This window comes from Rhea americana, unplaced genomic scaffold, assembly GCF_003343005.1.
Source record: "Rhea americana isolate MKP2758 unplaced genomic scaffold, rheAme1 scaffold_17, whole genome shotgun sequence".
Taxonomy (NCBI): Eukaryota; Metazoa; Chordata; class Aves; order Rheiformes; family Rheidae; genus Rhea; species Rhea americana.
The window spans coordinates 7,044,926-7,052,220 of NW_028185816.1; the positions used below are offsets into that span (position 1 = coordinate 7,044,926).

Here is a 7,295-nt window from a genome sequence, read left to right on the forward strand (position 1 = left end):
TTAGAAGTGTGGGACATTTCCAGTTTGGTTTCAGKATTTGAAGAGAATTAAGTTCCAAAACAATTATTCCTGAGTTTACMAAATGAAATAACTATAGCAGTAATAATAGTGATCACTGTTACATAAAGTCTCTTACTCAGTGATGTATTCTTCAGCAAAAGTGAGGGGGAGTGACTAGCCAAGCCRTATAAAGAACAATGTGTAAATCATGCTTGGAGCTGGAGAACTCCTCTGCCGTGAGTAATTCTGCTGAGGATTTTCATCTCATTTTTCTGATGAACACTCCATTCCATTTGCAGAGACCACAGCCGTCCTGAGCCTAACTGCGCCGCCACATAGCCTCCACGCAATAATACTTGGTCTGTCAGCTGTTCGAGAGTGAAATATTACAACAACTCAGTATGCAGTTGTGCTGGTTAGAATCATGGCTCTCCTGGCATGTATCTGAGCACTCAGTAGAAAAACAAAATATTAGGGTCTAGAATCCAGGAATATTCTTCAGGGAGAATACRCTCAATTATTAATCTAAGCCCTTTCTACAATATAACCAAATTATTGCATTCTGCTGGTTACAATCTCATGGCAGTTTTCCTAGAAAACAAAGGCAAGGGGTGTAATCCAGCATAAGCAGGGTTTTTCTAAGAAGTTGACTCTTGAAATTCTGTAGCATTCTTTTAGTTCCAGCATTATTCTGTCTGCTCAAAGTTTTGTTGCTACAACAATACTAGCAGTGTCAGGGTTTTCTCACATGGGAAATGATTGTCTGTGCATGACAGCTCTCAGTTACACTAGTGTAAATCCCAGGAACTGAAAAGTTGGAGAAACTGGGAATAGGCATGAGTGTGTAAGGCAGAATTACCATGGTAGGAGATAAATTAACAGAAGGAATTACTATGGTAGAGAACATCAGTGAGCTCCAAGCAGACTATGCATAACAAACAGACAAATTAGAGATAAGAACAGCAGAAAGTAAGGCTTGACTTTTCAAGACTGGTCCACCCTATCAGGCCACAGAAAATCTGGAAATCTTAGGATTTTGGTAGTGTTGAATGAAGTCCTCTTCCTTGATTTTTGTTGGCAGAACCATTTCAGAGGTGTGAGCTTCAAGTGGAGCAAACAAAGGAAAACACTACACTGTCCAAGAGAATTTTAGTAATTCTGAACACTTATTAATTTCTGAACACTTTATATTTTACAGGTGCTAAATGTAGTGTGCAAAAGGGAAAAAGGGGCCCTACAACTGTCATTTTACTCAAATATTAAGTAAGACTAGTTTCTTTAAATAAAGTTTRTATTAATATCTGCTATAAATCCATTATGTAATGTCATGCTTCCTGGTCATTAAATGTTCARATAAAGGTTTGTACAACCTCAGGGATGCAGAAATGTATTATAACCAAGCCAGGTGCTATTTATGCCACAATTCTCTAGTAGCATTTTCTTCTATTGTCCTTCCATAGACCAGACAAATTCCCCTATTGTACAACCTTCTGTGAAATAAGCAAACAGACAAAATGAGTAAAATTAGCTAAGGAAGAAAAAGAGACATATAAACCAGACAAAAGGAGATCAGAATCGTTAATAAATCACTGAGTGTGAACCTTCAGTTTCTGAAGGAAGGACATAATATACAAGGCAATAGGGAAGAGCTCACCTGGAGCTTTTGCTTTTTTTGCTTTTGTTTATATTTGTCTACTTACTATCTAGGTCTCTTTCTTGTTTCTTAGAATGTATTTCACTTTCCTCTGCCTTTTTTGTTTTTGACGCTGCTTATGGAGACTGTTCCATATGCTGAATACTTTCTATATTAACTATGATGTCTAAATGCACTTTCTGCTCTCAACTTCCACCATTTTAAAATTACAAACTTCACTGTTTCCTATGTTCTCCTGAAACAGGAGCACCTGGGACAATGAAATCCCTAAGCAATCTCCATTTTGATTCATAACCTATTCGTCTTGCTTGTCACTCTTTTGTTTTCTTGTCTCGTATAGGTATATAGTTATCATGCCTATTAACCAAAAGGTTAATTGATTATTGCAGAYGCCAATAAATTGCTTATAATCTTAGCTTCTAAGTGGTTTTCGCACTTGGAATACACTTCCTCTTTGAAAGAGGCTTTTAACAGCTGTTAATAATTTTTTATGGACACTTCTTTAGCTGAACATTAAAAATCAGAAAGTGATTTGAAAATATGTCTATTTTTRTCTTTATTGTTTGCTTATACGGTGCTTGTGAAAATTAGGAAGTGATTTGAAAAATTATCAAATAGCAAAAATCCAGTCATTCAGTTATTTGCATAGGGCAATGTGAAATGATTTGCATAAGCTGCTCTGAAGAGAAAATGCTGTAATGCTGATAATTCTGGATGCATGAGAAGAACTGGCAGATCTTTGCTTACTGTAAATTTGATATGTGCCTTGGATTAGGGTCAGAAAAAAGCTGGAGTAAAATGTTCCCTTTTCATGGCCCGTTCCTTAAGGAGTTGGGTGGGTCCAATGTCTAACAGTCCTATAAAGGACTTGTGTTATTAGCAGCAAATCCAAAGCTTAAGCTAAAAGTTGTGGCATATCAAACTTGTAAGTGCAGTGTTCAGGGAAATGTGATGTTGCAATGCATATTACATCAGTACTGTAGACACTGTACACTTGGTACTGCTGTTGCTTGTAATTGCTGACTTGTAATTTTTCTTTTGGATCAACTGAGTCAGCAAGTTCTGTGTATTTGGAGCTGTTTTATTTCCACAGCAATTCGGCTTTCAAGTGGTTGCAATGAAAATACATCACAACATTTCCTGCATTCCTTAGAAAAAGCCATTGTTTTTAATTTTTTTTCCTCTGGAAAAGGAGGAATCCTCTTTACATATTTTTGACAAGCAGTAGAGTCTAAATGTTAACAAACACCAGGGCAGTATTTGACCACACTAACTGCGATAAACAGAAGTAGTTGCATTCTTTTTGGACTCGGGATTTTGCATGGAGTTACCACTCTGCATTTGAGCTAGGATAGCCCATAACATCAGACTTCTTAGAACCTGGATGAGGATTCAAACACCTGGTCTTAGTTTATCATCTCCATTCAGACCTGGTCTGTGTTTTCAAAAGCCATTTCTTAATGGTACAGTGGAGGGCCTGCATCTCACCCTACTCAACCAGTTATATATAATATGTAGGATGAGGTAAAGTGAGGTGATGGCATGGAAGAAGACCAAGTGAAGATTAGCTTTACATACTATGATAGAGAGTTGCAGGGAGGGGCATAGATTCAACCGAGTTGCATGCCCTGTCTATGTAATTAGGTTATCAAGGCCTCTTGCCTTTTTTTCCCTTTGGACCACATGAGGAGCGTCATAGCACACAGCTGCCTTGAAGTCTGGGCATAGCCTGGAGTGGCATAAACAGCAGAGTCTGTCTAGAGGGCATGAACACTTGCATTTTAGATAGAGACAGACAATTTAGGGGACTAATTGGAGTTAGAAAATCTGTGCCCATATGAGAGTGGTTGCAAAAAAAGAGGTGGTTTACAAGACTGAGAAAAWGAAAATGAAGGATGTATAACATAAAAGGGTTACAGCCAAAGAGAAAAGGCCAGGCTTATGAAAGTCATTAATGCTGAAGAAACAGACAAATGCGTGGCAGCTATGTGGGAGGAGAAGAGCTCACATCAGACAGCGAGTGGAGGGAGGAGAGAGCAGAGAAACAACTAATTGAAGAGAAATGCAGTAGAGCAGAATAGTCTGCCAATCTAGAGAGCTAATACACTCATCAGTGAAGGATTTTAAAGTAATGTTGTTGGCTTTTTTATAAAGGATACATGCAAAGTAAACATGCAAATAATTCTTTGTTAGAACAAGAAAGCACTTAAGCTTGGTGCATATGTCACAAAATATTTGAGACTATTCAAGAATAATTACAGCTTCATAAATCTCTAGGTTACTAAGAACTGCAGATACCAACGTGAGGGAAAAAGCCTGTATATTCACTTGGCAAAAGGTGGGAACATATTTGTAAAGATGGTTTAAAAGCTTCTGGCATGCAGCAGCACATAGACTCAGAGTAAATATATTCCATACATCATTGGAGTTTAACTTGCAGGTTGGCGAATGTCCTGCAGGCTTGAGTCGGAGTTTTAAATTTGATCTTTGACTTGTATGTTACTTGTGATTATATAGTTGTCGTCTGACTGCTTTCAAGCATTTCATGTCTTGTGTGATTTCAGCTGACATTCTCTCTGCATTGGGACTACCAGAGGATCCCCTAGTCTGATCATTTTTAGTGAAAGCTACAGAGGTCTTCCTATTTAGCAACCCTCAAAAGGCTGAGAGCTGGGTGGATAAAAGATGTTCAAATAGCAGACATAAGAAGCCTCCAGGCTGTGTGATGAATTGAGTCTGAACTCTTACAGATCTCAAATGTGCCAATCATTTGTAATATTTTAGCCAGGAAATACTTGGCTTAATCATAGTGGACATCATTTTTAAGAAGTAGTTATATATGTTTCATCTGTTGTATGTAATTAGAGGAAATCAAAGCTCTGTTGCAATGAGTTTTGTCCTTGCTTTCATAGCTTCAGCTTTCTTTCATTTTCCTCAAAAACAGCTGGTGCTAGCTGCTGTCCTTCATAGAGTAGTGGGCTACATGGGCCATAGTTGTGGTAAAGGATGCAGAGAAGCAGCACCTCTGGAAGAAACGGTGGGGGAACATAGGCAACATTTCTCTGCATGTTTGGGTCAGGCCACTTGCCATTTCTGGAATAACAGAAGAAGTTGCACCAAATGGTGCAAAATGTTAGATGAGATTTGAGTCATAATAATGGGGAAAATAGAGCTATTTCAAATATTCCTTTTGTGGGAGCTAGATGGCGCAGTAGATCAACAATGCTCCAGCCTTTTATCTGGGGCTGTTCTGGGGCAAACCCAGTTTGGTCAGGTAACAACTTAGCAATTAATTTGCTTGTGGGATTTTAGGCCTAGATCAGAAAAGACATGCAGATTCTTAAATCTTTCTGGGTATCTAGCTTCTGGTGGACATCAGCAAGAACTTAAGACATCTAATTAGAACCATACTGCTATGAGCTGGGCCATAGTCTTTAGCGGACATGAGTTCTTGCTGCAACATAAACCACTTACTATCCTATAAAAAGATAGATGACTCAATTAGCAGAAATTATGCCTTTGCTCCTGGCACTGCACCTGAATTTAATCTCAGCTCATCAGCCACAAACTTTTGTTTTCTTAAGTGAAAAAAAGGAAAAGTAAGAAACCAACAACCCATAATTCCCCCGATAGCGTTGAGATGTATTTCCGGTTTTTCAGGCTATTTCTGTTGTGTTGTTAAAGGATACTTGCCTGGAATCATCTGAAYTTTCCACTGAACTATAAAAAACAGAAAAAGCACAATAGCATAAACTGGAAAGCACATCTCTGTGCACAAATGTCAGCACACTTGGACATGGGATTGTATTCAGACAAAGTCTTGCTCTTTCTTTTTGTGGGAAAAAGAGTCTTGGTTAAAAATAAATGGCTTATAAAACAATGCAAAAAGACTAGGGAAGAGCCCTTTATTGTGAAAAAAATGAAAAATCAAAGAACACCATGTGAGCACTTAAACAGCAAGCAATGATGGGAGCAGCCACAAGACAATTTGGACGGTGACTGGTGGGGACTACASACAGCCTAATGAAGGTTAAATATCCAGCTCAGGCAGATACACTGAACTGTTACTCAGTGACTGATGCAAAGTAAATTCAGCGATAACTGTATTGTTCCAGTGACTAGAAACTTGCCATTCCCCAACCCTACACCATCGTCACTGGCCCCAGTGGTTAGCAGAAAGAGCACTGAATAATTGGGCTAGGAAATGGGTTATCCTCTCACTTCAAGAAAGGTTGAAACATAGTGATGTCAACATCAGGCTCGGCCCCATGAATATGTAAAAAGCCTCGCTAATCAGTTGAAATGGAAGTCAGAGTTCCGATGTGCATGGCGCGTTCAGAGCAGAGGTTTTCTCAGCTTTCCTCTCTGGGGCATCTGGTACCGTTTACAATTAGAAGTGCAGCCATCAGAATGGGGGTAGTGAGACGGGCGATCCAGAGCCCATCACTGCAACTGGAGACGAGCCGGTGCCCCCTTCTGTAGCTCCSTTTCCCCTCCGATCCTTTCCCTTTGGCCTATTTGTCATGCAGGCTGCCTGAGCCCTGAGCTTTTTTGCTTGTTTGTTCAGCAATCAGTACAATAGGGCTCTGATCCACCACGTGCTACCATGATTCAAGTAACTGCTTTCAAGTTTCTGAAAAAACAGAACAAAAATGGTATCACTTAGACAAAATACCTTGGGAAGAAGCTCGCAAGTTTTGTTCCAACAAAAAAAGATGTGTCTATTTATTGACGTAAGAAAGAAGCAGTATTGAGGGGACAGACATTCATTATGGGGCACATTTTTAGAGCTTTGTTTCTTCTTCCCATTTCTTTTTCTGACGTTTGCTGTGTTTTATACTCTCTGGCAACCAGCAGAGTTCCGCTGATGCTGACTTGCAGAGTGCATAGAGATACTAAGGAAATATTTTTCCTAGCAACAAGCAGCACATGAAAACATGAAGAAATGCTTCCCCTGCTCATATTTCCTTTCAGTTTTTTTAGTCATCTGGTGCTGAGATAAGAGTTGGGTGGTTAAACCTGTTGCTAGCTTGTATTTTTCAGGCAATCTGGAAAATAGAGGAATATATAAAATCTTTATGCCTCTCATTAACGCAGTGCAGAAGAGGCCTGGTTGAAATCATGGCCGAGCTGTACTGGATAGTGTAGGGGCATGCAACAGGGCACGCCTGCCTGCTGCCCATGCTGCCGYGGAAACCGGCTCAGCCGACATCGTGCAGTGCCCTTCTGCAGACACTCACCACCTGGCCTGAAGCTGTTTTGCTCTTACTGATCTTCCAAGTGACTCTTTACTGACTTAAGATGTACCGAAACATAACATTGTCTTAAGATGCTGGTAGAATGTCCGGCTCTGGTTACTGCCGATTCAAACGAAATCGTGTCTTCTGACAGAGGGGTCTGCGTGCAAGGGCAACAGCCTCCAGCGATGAGCGCGTGAAGTTTCTATCGCGACAGCACTCAAACTCAGATGAGGCCGTCAGGCGCCTTTTTAGTAAAAAAGCAGTCAGCAATGGCTGGAAGCAAATACTTCTGCCCGTCCCGGCGACGGGGAGCGGGGCTTTCTGCCCCCAGGTCGCCTGCAGCGGCGGCGCCGGGCAGCAGCAGCAGCGGCCCCCGCGTCCTCTCAGCGAGCAACGGCCGC

At 40.5% G+C, this 7,295-nt stretch overlaps 1 long non-coding RNA gene across 1 annotated transcript; it reads right to left on the minus strand.

Moving 5' to 3' along the window:
• Window positions 1-5,545: 5,545 nt before the first annotated feature.
• LOC146598150 (uncharacterized) lies at window positions 5,546-7,280 on the minus strand. The gene is made up of 2 exons (XR_014895319.1): window positions 6,895-7,280; window positions 5,546-6,287 (listed from the first exon to the last, which is right to left on the minus strand). It is a non-coding gene; the product is annotated as an uncharacterized LOC146598150 (long non-coding RNA).
• Window positions 7,281-7,295: the final 15 nt, after the last annotated feature.